The sequence below is a fragment of the Arvicanthis niloticus genome, chromosome 7, assembly GCF_011762505.2.
Source record: "Arvicanthis niloticus isolate mArvNil1 chromosome 7, mArvNil1.pat.X, whole genome shotgun sequence".
NCBI classification, from domain to species: domain Eukaryota; kingdom Metazoa; phylum Chordata; class Mammalia; order Rodentia; family Muridae; genus Arvicanthis; species Arvicanthis niloticus.
The window spans coordinates 87,767,236-87,783,913 of NC_047664.1; the positions used below are offsets into that span (position 1 = coordinate 87,767,236).

The 16,678-nt window shown below is 39.0% G+C and overlaps 1 protein-coding gene across 1 annotated transcript in view; it reads right to left on the reverse strand.

Moving 5' to 3' along the window:
• Positions 1-16,678, reverse strand: part of LOC143442933 (uncharacterized) — a 77,025-nt gene that overhangs the window by 46,605 nt on the left and 13,742 nt on the right. The gene's annotated exons all lie outside the window — the stretch shown is intronic.

The following is a 16,678-nucleotide window of genomic DNA, read 5'->3' on the forward strand; positions in this document are numbered from 1 at the left end:
AGTAACACAGGAAGTGGGATGTAGGAAACCACACATGCTTACTATCAGGGACTAGCTGTGTACATATCCGAGCAGTCTGCCTAAAGTAGGAGATTGTGAACCCAGTTTTGGACATTATTAAAAATGAGCCTCCTGCTCCTCTATTTCCACTTCTCCTAAGTTTTCCAGCCCAGGTTTTGGACTCTGTAAAATTAAACTCTGCCCATCCGCTGATCAGAATATGATCAAAGACAAAAGAGCCTGAGATGTCCCCTACCTAGAACACTCCAGGAATGTTAGGGAGCAGCAGGCTGTAACAGTTCACTGCCACTCCCTCTTCAGGCAGGGCTCTGTCCTCCCAAGCTTCATATGCTAGGTCGGGAAAGATGCATAAGATAAAAATTAAGTTTTCCTTCTCTGTGACTGGTAAAGGGACAAGAGACAGAGAATGACTTCCAGTGACTAGCAGACACTCACTGAGACTTATCATTGCAAACAGTGTCTCTAAAAGAAGCATGAAAAGGCATGTAATTATATCTGGATTCTATTCTTGGCATCATCCCTTAAAATTTGTGAAACATTGGATATGAACTGTAATTTCTACGTCTGCTCTTGATTCCTGTACTGGTACTGCTACCTACATTCCAGGGTTAATGTCGAGAACGAGCTAAACACACAGGTAATTGCTGAGTTACATCCTTTTCATCTTTTCCAACTGACCCATTTGATAAAAAGAAGTCAGCACAACAGCAGCAGTAGCGCCTAGAGGATAGAACTGTTCCCATTATCTGATGGAGTTTTGCTTTTCCATCCACTCTGGACACATAGCCCTCTGCTCCTTCCTTGTAATTCATAGCACTCAGGAGAGCACATGTACTGTAAACATCAGATCTCGAGTTCAAAGTTGGCCTCTGCTATTAGTATGCTGGGTACTTAATAGTAGTAATATCTAAATCAATTTTGGTGAGAAAAGAATATGTTATTGAGTCCTTGGATGTCCTTTATCACATAGTCATTTCCAACACTGACATGGTACAAACAACATAATACCCATGGAAAGAGGTCAAATGTCACTTGAAGGACAGCCATATTAATTATTGAGTTTCTTCATTGTGTTTTCTCTCTACTAGGCATTTATGTGAGAAAAGATGTCCTCAAACTATATCCCACCCTGACAGGTCTACTTACCAACCTTTCTTCTATACTCACCCTACCACTAATCTTTTGATTTTATTCTTCTCAAATTCCTGACCAGGAGACAAATCTGGAGTTTCCTGGATAAATATAATCCTGACTCTCAGATCATCCCCCTTGCCACACAAAACAGACAACCAGCCACATCATTTAAATGAGTATAGTTCTCTGACTGCTTCCAGATGACACCGAAGTACCATGCAGAAATCCATGAACACACTGTCCTCCGCAAAAGCTGCTCACAGGCAGAGTAGCCACACAATTGATTCCTCTGAGGTGAGATACATTTCACACTGAAAGGAAGTGTCACTGACGGTTACATAAGATAGCAGGTGTAAACTATAACTGCCTAAAGAGAAACTGAACATCTGGCTACTCTGACATGGCACTCCTTATGATGACAGATCTATAAACGGATGGAAAGCTCTCAAAGATTAAAAAAAGGAGCAAGAATGCGGAAACCTGAGCCTATTGCTTCTGCAATTTGTGTCCTCTAGACCTGCTGCCATTTCTCACTTTCACTGTTGTTGTGTCCTGCTTTATAGTTCAATGGATACATATACCACACAGTCGAGGAACTCAGGTGACACGATCACTTCACCACCCACAGAAAAGCACTTTGTCTCTGGAAGTACCAGGAATTACATTTCACAAGGAAGCGCCTAAGGTTACATGCTGTTATCCTCCTGCCAGCACTGGCCATGGATCTCATGTTGCTCTAGATACTTCTAACATAATGAAGTTTTCTGTGTTCTAATCTCCATATGATGATATAATTTACTTTATAGGGGCCCCTTTGTTCACTATATCCTACTCCAAATGTTTAGCCTTCTGAGACACACAATATGTGGTTTTGCTGTCTTCAACAGAGTTCAAGCGCAACTGGACTTCTTTTCTTTATAGGTAGCATAAGAAACAATAGCTTGCTGATACCCTCAGCTTCCCAACACACCTCAGAACACAAGATATTTAGAAATTCGGTTATCCCATGAACTTCTACTGGGTTATGTGGGGTTAAGTTCTACCTGAAGCTTGCTACTTCATATTAATTGAATGCCGTGGCACTGGTTCAACGTCCTGGGTAGTCATAATGCCTTATAAGATATAAATAACCAAGGACTCTCAGGATTGTATTATAACAGACTGCAAGACAGTTTATCTAGTCCTATATTAAATCATGAACTAGCATTGCTCTTGCTTTATAAAAGCAAATTGATTCTAACATTTCAAGTGAGTGGAATAGAAAGAAAATGTTTATAAGATTAATAACTATATATCAAGTTCAACCCTGGAAAGGAATATGGAATTAATATCATGAGTTGAATGAGTTCGCAATATTCCACTGTAAAACCCCATGTCATATTGTTCCCCTGCACAGTTGTCAAGCAGGTTAATCAAATGGAGAGACGATGGAACACCCTGTATGTATATCAGCAACTCTGATCTCTTTAACATCCTCTACAGGACATCACACTTTTGTTGTCAATGATGAACGAATGCAGTTCCAGAAGCTTCCTTCCAGCTGCAAGTTCATACCGTCAGGTTTCATGGCTGATGTAAGAGGCGTGGAAGAATATTGCTCATGAGCCAGTATAACTATTAACATTATATACTATGAGGCTGATGAAGTAATTGTATGACAGATCCATTGAACCTGCTATTAGATAGATGAGGAACAAAATCTCACTGCTCATCTGATTTCTAGAAGCATCGATTAATAAACTACCAGTGGTTTTTCAGATCTTAAACCACTGTGTCATAAGCTCCAGAAGCCTGAAGTCTAGAGATCTCTCTTCATTCACGACACCCAATATGATCTCCCTCAGTAAAATGCCTCAAGTACTTTTACTAAGAATTTAAGGAAATGTAAATGGTATACACATATAGCCATAATACGACGGTATGCTCCACCGGGGCTCTAGGTTTAGAAGCTAAAATAAGAAACCATGAATCCCACTGTAAGTTCAGTTGGGCTCAAGGATCCTAGAATTATTTAACACTTTCTAAATTTTTGAGATTATAATTTAATTACATCATCCCCTCCATCCCTTCCCTTCCTCCAGCCCCTCCGATATTCCCATATCCACTCTTGTTCTATTTCAAATGCATAGCCTCGTTTTCTTTAATTGTTGTTGTGTTTGTGTGCACACATATGTATGGGTAGATGTATGTTTTCACATGCACGCATGTCTGTGTGTGTGTTCCTAAATGCATAAATACAAGTTGGCTTGATCCACATGTTACTCGCATGTATATATTTTCTGACTGACAAGTTCAGTCTCCCTGGGGAAGACTAATTCTCCCTCTCAGAACTCCTTAGCTGCCTGTAGTTCTTTGTCTAAGCTTGAGGCCTCATGAGCTTTTCCCCATTCACTTTAGCATGTCTGTTAATGTCATCAATGTTCTGATCATGTTTCGGCAGCCATCCTGGTGATACTTCATGGGTGTATCTCCTGACATTACTACGAGATACAGTCTCTCATCAAATTCCCTGTTACCATAGATCTTACAGTCTTTCTGCCCCTCTTCTGCAATAAACCCTGAGCCTTAGGTGCAAAGGTTGTTCTGTGGATGTATCATTTGGGACTAGGCTCCACAACTCTGCATTTTGGTCACTTGTAATTTTCCATAGTGGTCCCAGTCTATGGCAAAGAGAAGTTTCTTTGATGAGGGTTGAGAACGACACTTATCCTGCTAAACTCTGGAAAGAGATGTTTATCCTAGAATTCTTATGTGGAGCAACAACTTAACAAAACAGCCATCTGCGTTTTTGCTAGAACCCTATGATCATCCAGCATCTAGTATCATCATCAAAATAGATACAAAGCATCTAGTATCATTGTCAAAAATCCTGATCAGCATTTCATCCTACAGTTTGTTGTGGTCCGAGCATCTTCTGTGTCTGGGAGACAGACTCTGCTGCCTGTCAGCTGCTCCTAAGACTTACTGTTCCCACTGCGCACTCAGAGCAGCCGCTTCAGTTACATTTGCTCTATGGAGAACAGAACCACAGAGCTCACTTCTAACACCTTCAAGAACGAGTGTTTACTGGGATCTTCTGGGAAGGAAAAGGTGAATCAGACTGGTAAATATAGTTCTCATTATACAAGTGCCTGGTATAGCATAAAGACAATTTTTGTAAAACATTTGAACAGCATTGTTTAACTTATATCAGGTGACATCATTTTTGTATTTACAGATGCAAAGAAGAGGCATCTTTTAAGATTTTTCTTGTTAAGTGTTTACATAAAGCTAAACTACAGTGAGTAAGTAGGTGTAGTTATTGCAAACATGAATCATCTTGGGAAAATAAAGATTTAATTCCACCTAGCCTTTTATGGGTGACAAAACTAAAACTCAGAAGAAGAATGTCTTCTTTCATGCCCTAGTTGCTCTGAGAGGCAGAAGTCCAGTCAATGCTAACCCACACCTGTCCCATACAGATTAAAGCATATATTTTCTTGAGATGCTAAATGAAGTTGTGAATGCCCTTCTTCAAAAACTACATGGAAAAAAGTCACAAGAGTTTGTCTACAATTTCACTGACTGTGCTTATGACTTGAAGTCCATCCTTGGATTAGGGTTATGAAATTTTAACATAATTGTTTAAACACCCACCAGTGTATGGTGTACATGAGATGAAATATTCAAACTGAATCACATTAAATTTCAGTAGAAGTTAAAATACTCTTCACAAAAACGAGTCTGAAAACACAAAAGCTGTGAACTTCACCCGAGCTTCTCTTTGGCTCATGACTGCTCAGCACGAAGCTTTCCTGGTAGTTCACAGCTGCAATCCAGCACTCAGAAGTCGGAAGAGGGAGAGCTGCTGCCTGTACCAACCCACCCTGCAGCAGAGCAAGGCCCTGCCTCAAAAAATCAAAACTGTTCTGCACTAAAAGACTGCATCCTATAGAGAGCATGGCAGCCGGTCAAATGACATCAACACACAGACAGGGCTCCATCTGGTAAAGGGAGACCAAACCAGAAGTGTAGATGGTTGCTTTCTCCCATAAACATAAGAGACCGAGAAGACAGAAGCAACAGCAGCCACAGTCCACCGAAGCCAGACATTAGAAAGGAAGATTTCTAGTCTGAGAAATGATCATTATAAGACTGTTTGCCATAATGTCTTTGCTGATGCCTTCAGCTTACTCTCTCTGAGCTTTCATCTTTCCCCCAGGCTCAGCAGCTTTTACCCAGAGACTCATCTAACAACCAGTTTGAAAATGACTTAAAGATAAGCTGTAGTGAACACAGTGAAGGAAATAACTGTGGGCTTTCCATGGTGGATGGACATTTACATTCTAATTTATTCACAAGCCAGACATGTATTGGTGTTAAAGATATGTTTTGGGAAAACTAGAATTAAAAAAGGTCCACCCTGGAGTTACATGTCTAGCACATTTTAGACATTGTTTTTAATGGCTTCTCCAGACATGAAACAAGGATAGATTCCCAAAAGACAGAAACAGAATGTCCATGGATGGTGAGGTACTATTGCTGCTCCTAGAAAAAATAGAAAAGAGAAAGAAGAGAAGAGGAAGAAGAAGAGGAGGAGGGGGGGTTGGGGAGAGGAGAGGGGAGGAGACTAACTGATTATCTGTGCTCTCTAAGACTTTATCTAACAATACTTAAATAATGCCATTTGTCACCTTCAAGCCAACATAAGGAAATACAGTTTTCCCTTCCACAGCAGATTTAGAAAGATTTTTGTCTCCTTTTCTTGGTTTTGTATTGTCTGTGTCACGCATGGTTTTTTGTATGTTTGTTTTGGGGAGGGTTTTTTGTGCAGATATCGTGCTCTTCTAAGGATTGTTGTCTATCTTACTGTTCTGTAAAATGTGTTTGTTCAATAAGGATTCAAGTGACTGCCACGTAGCATGTGCTATGCTAGGCATTAGGAAGTAGTAGTAAATGGATACCATGTCTGTAGTTCAACCTCAGGTCATCATGAGCTCTACTGAAAACTAAAGTGAAATGAGAGGAAACTGGATATTAGATGGTTGGAGAAAACTCTCTGAGGAATTGATAGTTGAATGTGATGATTTCAAAACAGAAATTCCTGAAATCACCAGCAAATTGTCAAACATACACTTTTTTAAAAGAATATTAAATTTAAAAGTCCTTACAATTACAGCCAGAAGAACAATTAAATGCCAGAGTGGTATCTCAACCTAAACATTTCTAGTCTGGCATCTGTCCTAACTCCTGGCACATCCTGAAGCACCTTCTTGGTCATAGTGTGGTACCAAAAAAAAAAAAAAAAAAAAAAAAAAAAAAAAAGCTACTTAACCTTGACTCCAACTTTATTTCATTTTAACTTGAAAATGATGTGAACAGTAAGCAGGAATCCTCAGACTGGTTTAAATCTCAATTCTGCCCTTTTGGCTGGTGCCAAACTTTCCATTCCACAGCTTACACATCTAAAAACAAGACAATAATATTATGACTTGGTGGAGATTGGTTTGACGGTATAACTAAACCCCAGAATTGAGGAGCTGGAGACAAAAGAATCAAGAATTTAAGGTCAATCTTGGATATATGCCAAAATTAATCCAGCAACATGAGACTTTCTCTCAAACAACAACAATAACAAAAACAGTAATGACAACAACAACCACAATGATGATAATAATAATAATAAGTAGTGGTAGTAGAATCCATTATCCAAAGTTAAATAATAAAACTACACTTAAGGGACTTAGAATAGTGACTTCTACATCTCAAGAACTCATCAAGTGTGGCATGGTGGAACATGCCTATAATTCCAGCTCTCAGGAGGCAAAAGCAGGCACATCTCTGTGAGTTCAGGGCTAGGCTGGTCTACATAGCAAAGGAATATACAGAGAGACCAGGTCATGAAAAACAAACAAACAAATAACAAAGAACTCATCACATAACAGATACGGTTGTGGGTGCGATTTGCTCTGCTCTGCTATGTCTTGTTTTGTTTTGTTTTGTTTTGTTTTGTTTTGTTTTGTTTTGTTTTGTGGTAGAATCTCACTCTGAGCCCTGGGTGGCCTAGAACTTAGAGTGTAGATCAGACCAGACTCAAAAACACAGATATCCTCCTGCCTCTGCCTCTAAGTGCTGGGATTAAAGGTATGAACCACAACATCTGAATATGGCTGTAGTTTTTAAAGCTAGTTATACATATAGTATCTTTTATTACACTTGTAAAAAAAATATTTTTTATTCAATACCTGAGTTTAAAATTCATTCTCACAGTGCACAAGCTCTTTGATGGAAAGATAGCATATATATATATATATATATATTCAATTCATTCTCCCCAGCCCTACAGCAGCTCAACAAATTTTAATTAAGCACCCACGCATTTCCCATAGTCATTGAAAAAAAAAAAAACAGGTAAAAGTTTTCCCAGTAAAACTTGCTAAAGAACACTGACTTAAGGCTGTAACTTACAACTCACAATCTGTCCTCACAAAGAGAAGCTTATGGCATGACTTCCCTAGCTATGTTGTTTTGTAGAACTGTCTTCTACATGCATATAATCCCCTACTTCATGCTTCCATAATCACCTACCATAGCAAGAAAATCCTGTCATGCTGATTTGGGTGAGGTATATTTGTCCAGCTAAGACAGTTTAGATAGCTACCAAGCCTAGACATTCTGCATCCACTAGAAAAAATGGACACTATAGTCAATGTTACCACCAAGATTAGGACAAAATGTCTGTGGACACACAGAGGACAGAAAGACTGACTCTGCCAAGAAAGAAGAAGAAAGTTTCACAATGAATTGAATTTTTAGACTGCCCTTAAAATATGAATGAATTTTTTCAAGCAGAAAAATTATGAGGAAAGTTATACATTCATAAGCCTTTCATACAGACAGGAAAAAATGTAGAAAAATCTGAAGAACCCTGAAAGAAGAGTAGAACACTATGTCATACATGCCAGGATGTCAAAGGAGACGGCATGGTGGTGTGTTGATAAAATAGGAGCAGGTGATAATGAACTTATATAGCCACCTGATGTGTGCACTGTGCTCTCTACCTACCAGAGTAACATCATGAAGATTATACAATCATACCTAGAGTGGAGGTAAGTAATCAGACACATGTAGCATGGAATGGGTGATAGTGGAAACATGAACCTGGCTAGGACTACCTCCCATGTTTGTGTCTTTTTTCTTTCTTTTTTTAATTTAGTATTTTTGTAAATCTCACGAGTACAGTATTTACATCATTTTCACCCTTCCCTCTCTCCAATTTCTCCCATGTCCCCACTCTGCTCCCTCTAAAATATATGACATCTTCTTCTATACTTATTATTGTTACATATAGGCATACACACAAACTTACTACAACCATTTAGTGTTGATTCTATGAACATGTGTTTACAGCTGATACATTGAGATTAAAATTGAATAAACTATTCGGGGCTCATTCCTAGAGGAAACAGACTTTCCCTGAGACAGCTCAGCAGCCATTGCTTCATCTAGTGGTGGGGCCTTGGGAAATCTCCCCCTCCATGTTAGCATGTCAACTAGTATGGTTATTATGCAGGTCTTGTTTAAAGCAGCCATACTGCTGAGATTTCATAGATATAGTCACCCTTCTTTGCCTAGATCTATCCTACAATATGTATCCCAGTCCTCTGGCTCTTACAATCTTTCTAACCACTCTTCCATGGTGTTCCCTGAGCTTTAGGTGTGGGGTTGTGTTGTAAATGTACCAGTTGGGACTGGATACCCTACAGTCACCAATTCACTGTATCTTGAATGATTGTGGATCTGCCTCCATCTGCTGCAAAAAAAAGAAGCTTTATATGATAAGGTATAAGAGCTACACCTATCTGTAAGTATAACAATTAGTTACAATGTAGTCAGGAATTTTACTAGATTAGGAAAATGGCAGTGGCTGATGCTCCTCTATAGCCTATGACCTCTTCAGTCATGGGTAGCAGTCTACAGTACTACGTATCAATTTCTCCCTATTGAATGAGCCTTAATTCCAATTAGACAACCATTTATTAGTCCCAAGATATAAGTGCCACCCTGCACTACAGAAGATTATCTTGTGTTGTCAGTCACTGTGTTTTTTAGACTTCATACATACCTGGGTAGGACTACCGATTGTTCTTCTCCCTTGGTATATCACATAGCACCTTCAGATACTATGAGAGTTAGTCATCATAGAAGAGACTTTCAGGTCAATTCCATCCCAGTTCCTCCAAATTCTGTGTCCAAAGATAGGATTTCTTCATCAGTAGGACCCATTATCCATGACACGTGTGTGTGTGTGTGTGTGTGTGTGTGTGTGTGTGTGTGTGTGTGTGTGTGTGTAAAAGAGGGAAAGAGATCTTTATTGTTGTTTGTTCTATCTCTATCTCTTGTTCTCTTTTTTCTCTCACTACTATTATTAGGTATTATGAGATTCCAATGTGAAATATGAAATCAATTGATAAGATTAGCTCAAAAAATATCTCACATGAAAAATGACCTATACACTGATAATCAATGCCTTCAAATCTAACTCTAACCAACTGTAGATACCATGGAAAATCAACTCATCCAGAATGTGGTGGCATATACCTTTAAATACAACAGGCTGACCTTTATGAATTTGAAGGCCAGCCTGGTCACACACACACACACACACACACACACACACACACACACACACATATATATATATATATATATATATATATATATATATATTCTCCACACTTTAGTTCCCTTATATATTCAATAAGAAATTTTGATTGCCATGTTTTTCTCAAAGGCACAAATATTTCTTGACTACTTACTATGCTCCAGGTACTAATGATACAGCAATGAGCACAACACGCAAAATTTCCTGCCTTTAAAAAGTTTACATTGTGATAAAAAGACAACAAAGTGCAAATTGGAAAATATTTGTGAGCTGGTGATGAGTGATATGGAGAAATGTAATGCAGGAAGGGAGGATAAGAAGGGTGGGTGACAAGGGAGCATTCACGGAGGACTGAAAGTCCTAGAGCAGAAGCAAGTTTGTTACAATCCATATAAAGCAGTAAGGCCTGTGTAGCTGGGGAACAAAGGGACTGTAGTTCAGGGGCTGGAGACCAGAGGGATAGAATCGGATCATACAAGGCCCTTTGAGAACTACAAGGACTGCCTTCAAGTCAGGCTGTGAGGAGGAGCCACTGAAAGAGAACTGCAGTCCAACTTACACATTTAAAAGTATCATTAGCATTTGCATGTAATTTAAACAGTATAAAGGCAAAAAAGGAGGAGAAGGGATGGAATAGGGGATTAATGGAGGGGGGAATGGAGAAAGGGAATAACATCTGAAATATAAATAAATAAAATATCAAATAAAGTATCAGCTGCTAATTTGAAAAGATGCAGAAGAGGGACAAGAAACAGGCAACAGTGATGCAACGTTCTGGGCCACAGGGATGGATGAGTGTAAAGTGGTCTCCTTCTGTGTCTATGCTCATGGTAGAGCTGACAAGATCACCTGAGTTGAGGACTGTCCCAAGACTTTAGGCTCGTGGAACCAGAAGAGTCAGGACATGACTCTATAATACCCCAAGTGTCTGTGTTTTGTCTATTTTTTCCTTTGTTTGAGGTAGAGACTTCTATTTCTTTAGAAACAATTTTCATAAAAACTAAAAGCATTTACTGTTTTTTAAATCATTTCCTGTCTTCAGAAAGCCTTAGAGTAAAAGAAAGATTGTGGTAAAAATTCTTTCTTAAAAATCCTGCTAAAAGATGCAGCTAAAGAGATGGAGCAGCAGCTAAGAGACCTGGCTGTTTCCAGATGACCGCAGCTTGGCTCCAGCATTCACTCCAGTGCCACAGGATCTCATACCCTCTTCTGGCTTCCTCAAGCATGCACACATACACACACACACACACAGAGAGAGAGAGGGAGAGAGAGAGAGAGAGAGAGAGAGAGAGAGAGAGAGAGAGAGAGAGAGAGAGAGAGAGAGAGAGAGAGAGAGAGAATACAGACATATAAATACATTTTTTTAAAAAGTGCTTACTTATTTCAAAGTCTCAATCTTTTTCCAGTTACTTATTTTTTATTCTTTCAACTGTATTGTGTTCCTATATGTCTTGTACATGAGCAGATGTTGAGTTGCTGGTGCAATTCTGACCCTCAAAACAATCTCATCAGAGGAAGGAAGAGCCAAGATATATCCAGAACTAGAAAACCTTTGCTGGTGGCACTTGAAGTTCCTAACTCTAGTGCTGTTCTTTGTGTTGTCTGCATTTGCATAGGCCTGGGGTGAAGGTTTCAGAGCAATGAAGGAATGCAGACAGTTCTCAGAGCAAATGAATTCCCTGTGTATCCTGACCTCTGTGTATCTGAAACACATAGAACTCCAGCTTCGACTTACTGCTCAGTTGTGAGGAAGGTACAGTATGTTCGGTCTATAAAGTGTTAGAGTTAAACACACTTAGTAAAGGTGATAGTCATTCTCTGAATGGATGAATGAACTTTGGTGAACACTAGTATAGTACGAAATACACAAACAGGTTTGTAATAGTCCTGGTACATGGAATGGAGCTGTATGTGTCCTTTCAATAGAGACAGTCTGTGAAATGCTAACATTTCTAGAAAAAAGTGATTAGGTGTTGTCTGGGAAGAGATGACGTAAAAGACTAAGTGAGTTTCAACCTATTTAATCATCTAGTCTGCTCTAACAGTTCATTTACAAGTTGACTCGTCTGGCCTGGCATACAGCATACCCCCAATCCTAAATGTTGTTTTCTATAGCAAGAAAAGCAAAGCTTTTCACTTTTTCACTTGCCATTGGGTTGTTAAACATTCTTAATTCATGTCAGTATTTGGAACTAAGATCGTACAAACACGTCATGGACGTTTACAGACTACTTCATCTTCATCTAGGACATCTTTACACAACCCTCTAACTTGTGTCCTGATGCCACTCATAAAAGCATAGACACTGTGTATGTATATTTGGGAGAGAGAGAGAGAGAGAGAGAGAGAGAGAGAGAGAGAGAGAGGAAGAGAGAAGAGAGAAGAGAGAAGAGAGAAGAGAGAAGAGAGAAGAGAGAAGAGAGAAGAGAGAAGAGAGAAGAGAGAGAGAGAAGAAACACATCCAGGGTCAAATGGTTAACTGCAAGCAGATCTGATCCAAACTCCTATCCCAGTACTTAGCCTTACAGAAGCTGTGTAACTTCATTAATATTGCATTTTTTCAACAGTTACAAGTTGCCGGTAAATCACGGTGCATATTTGGCAGTGTTTTTATGAATACTAAACAAGTTGTTCATGGCACTAAGCAGTGCCTAACACACAGTACAGAAAGGCAGCATTCTTACACGTCCCAAGCTGCTTGCACTGTGAGAGAAGAGCACCTCGGGACATTTATTGTCACTACTTTCTGTTTTTGTTTTCTGTTTTATATTTCTACTCTCAAAAACATCTATGAGTTCATGGCTAGCAATGGGCAGGAGTCAAATAGAATTAGAAGGCAGCATAAGAATCTCATGAAATTTTCCCACGGTTAGTTAAGACAGGTATTTTTCCACTTCCATGCTCCTCATGATTCTTCTGGTGTCAAATAGAGCAGCAATGGCCCTGAGCATTTTGAGGAAGCTGACCTAGGGTCCTGTGGTTTGGGTTTAATGAAACATACTTCCGTGATTTCGAGCCATCTTCAGTACACAGTTCAAACACTGCTAGCCATACTCATTCAGGAAAGGTTTCCAGGGATTTTCCTTCTTCTGCCTAACTCTCAATGCCTATTCACCTGGCCTGTGACCCAAAGATGCAGTGAGCTGACACTTGAAACATAAGCACTAAAGAGGGAATGAGGTGGCAAGTGTCCAGATCACAGACCATCACAGAGGTGCCTCCTGACAATAGAAACATGCCTTTCTGCATTTCATGGTGTTTGTACCACTTGCCACCTCCTTCAAATTTGCTACAGTTTTTTTCTTATCAAAACATACATTCAAAATAAAAATATATTACTAGAAACATATATTAGTTTCTTACGTACCTTTCTGTTCTTTTTATTAAAGAGATATCTTAAGGTCTTACTACTTTAGAGCTCACATGCCTTATATCCACTGTTCATCCAAGCAACAAACACAGCCTTAGTTTCCTAATACTGGAGTGGATGGGAAACACAATGGCACGGACTTTTATACCAAATGAGTAATACACTAAAACAAACGTATGGAAAAGTAATGACGTATGTTGTTCCCATAGTGAGATGGCATCATAACTACTCATATGAACTGTAAAGAGTAAAGAAATACCTAGTCCATGTGGGGTGCCCACTGAGTCGAGTGCTGCTTTGGCACTTAGTACATCCAATTCCATGTCCTGTGACCTTAGATATTGGGTTACATTGTCTCCTCATAATGGAGAGAGAATGTGGCAAACACACTGAGCTTCTTAAGCTGATCATGAATATATATACATAACAGAGTTGATTGCTCAGAGCTCCACAAAGTAACTACTACCTTTGAGGGCGGTCCAGATAAATAACTACCCTCCAGCAGTTAGTCCTGGCTGCCCTGGGCCATGTCCTCCTTGTGAACCAAATGCTGAATTTAAAAACGGAAAAACTCTGAAATGCTGAACAGATCCTTGGCTGACCTTTTAAATGTTTTTTGTTGTGATAGCGATAGTGGTGGTTTATTCTGTTTGTTTGTTTGTTTGTTTGTTGAAATAGAATCTGGCTGCAAACTCATGGTATTCCTCCTGTATCATCCTTGTTAGTCCTGGTATAGCAGACATGCACTGTCATGGCCAGGTGTTATTTTTATTTTGATAAGTAGCCACAGTAATGTGATAAATTACTCAAAAATTTTAAGAATGTTATCAGTGGTTGGTAATAAAGCAATTATTGAGAAACCTATCATATTTATAATGTAAAATTTATTTACATATAACATTTATTTAAATTGAATATTAAAATTTGTCTCAAACTCTCAGAAAAACTATTAGAAATTTACTATACCTCATTTACATATGAGGAAACTGAGACGTTCAAAAGGTTAAATCACTTGGCCAAGACTTTAAAACATGAAAATTATAAAGTCAAGAATTAAATCTAATCCCAAGTAAATTTCCCCTCCAAAGACACTGTGAATAATGGTGGGCACCTAAGCCAGAGCTCTGCACGAATATATTTGGAATGGCTTTGTGACATAGAGCACTTACTTTTTGATCTGTGAAAGATAAAGGAAAAACCAACCACCCTTCCTCCTTTTCTTCTTCCTCTTCTTCCTCCTCCTATTTCTCCTTCCTACTTTCTTCCTCCTTTCTCCTTCCTCCTTCTTCCTATTATAAGGGTGTCTCACACTTAAAGAGATCTGGATAACTTCAGAAATCAACATGGTAAATACTTGAACATTACTTGACACTGTGATAGAGTACCAAGTGCTTCTTTACCTAGTGATCCTACACACTCTACCCATTAAAACCAGCCACAGAAGCTCAACATCACAGCTGTACTCTGGAAAAGGAGAGCTTTATTACTCCTTGGTCATTAGGAAATCATTAAAAGTTAACACACATCCACAAAAGTGCCTCAATGTACTGACAAGTCAGTCACTGGTTACTAAGTGCATTGTATATTATTTCATTCATTTCATTGTATATTAGTTCATTTCAAACTTAGGGGGCAGTTAATATTACCTCCATTTTGCTCAACAAAAAAAAAGCAAACAGATTTCTAACAGTAAGCTTAAACTTCAGTATGGTGACTCAAAATCTAGTGGTTTTCACCATATCTAAAAGTAATAAACCAAAAGACTTCTGCTCCCAGTATCTTAAAACCTAGATCAGTTGGGGATGGTGACATGCAACTTTAATGCCATCACTCAGAAGGCAGAGGTAGATCTTGGTGAGTTCGAAGCCAGCCTGGTCTACATACTAAGATCCAGGACAGCCAGGGATACATAGTGAGAACCTGTCTCAAACAAGCAAATCACTCTAGAGAATCTGAACAAAAGAAGGATATGTGTTCTCTTTTGTGGGCAGAGGGAGATATTTAAACACAAATGCACAAATTCTGGTCCCAGACTAAGAAGGCTTTTTTCTTAATGAGAATTAAATTGAATCCTGAATAACAAAACCCAGAAACAGATATATATAATAAAATAAATTTTAAGCCACACTATAAAACATGTTCACAGACAGTTGTAATTATTTGGAGAGAAAAATAACTATAAACTAAGAAGTAATGAGTGGCATAGATGGAGAAATATTTTATAGAGTTAGGCACATTTTTAGGTGTCTTGGGGGGGAGTTGAAGAAAAAAAAGAATTTAAGTTGTTTTTCATAACCTAATCCAATCCTACTAAGCACCACTTACCCAATAGAAGTAAGGATTTTCATGATCAACACCCAACATGGTAGCACAGACAACTAATATAAATAAGCAAATAGTAGTAATTTTGTGACAACACCTAGTATCCAAAGCATTTATAAAAATCAAGACTTCTCACTCTGGATTCAAAACCCATGCATTTATGTGTACACAGGCTTTTCCCTCCTGAAATAGAACACATCTTCAAAGGCTGGGGGTAAGAAGGGTAAATTAAGAAAGCAATCAAGAATGGAGTTTGGTGGCATATCTACTGAGGTCAAGATAAAGTGTCCAGATTCTGTGGGAATCACATATATGGCTCAGGGCTGTCAATACCATGAATCACACTCTATCCCCACTGCCCCTAAGTGACCTACTTCTTGCAAATTCATGTCAATGTAAACAGTGTTATACTTGCTACTCAATTGCTATAGAATCAGACAAGGGAAGCCTGACACTGCAGGCTGCCTTTATCAGATACAAGTCTGACACTGCTGGCTTCCTTTATCAGATACACTTTTGTAAATCTTGCATACATAACAGATTGAAAAATAGTTCTAATTTATTCAAAGACTGTCTTTAAGTTTTTTCTAACACTGTCTTATTCTTTGCATCACTAAACTTTGGAACTAGGGTCTCTAAAAACTGCATTGTTGTATGGCCCAAGATGAGACATTCCACTTCTCATGCCTTGGAAGAATAGTAAATGTATAACCACTTGGTAGACAGAGACATAAGAAGTAGGATACAGTGGTGGGAAGAGGACATCAACCCACCCACAAAACCCAAAGTTTGTCCTGCCTGTAAGATGCACAGTGATAAAGATGGAGCAGAGATTGAGAGAACAGTCAATGATTGGCCCAACTTGAGACCCATCCCATGAGAGAGAGCCAACCCCTGACATTATTAATGATACTCTGCTATGCTTGCAGACAGGAGCCAAGCATAACTGTCTCCTGAGAGGCTTCATCCAGCAATGGATGGAAACAGATGCAGAGACCCATAATCAAACATCAGGCAGAGCTCAGGGAGTCTTGTGGAAGAGTCAAGGATAGGGTTGAGCAAGCTGGAGGTGTCAAGGACACCATAAGAAGACCTAAAGAGTCACTAACCAGGGCCCATGGGGACTCACAGAGACTGAACCATCAACCAAAGAGCATGAAGTGGCTAAATCTAGGACCCTTACACAT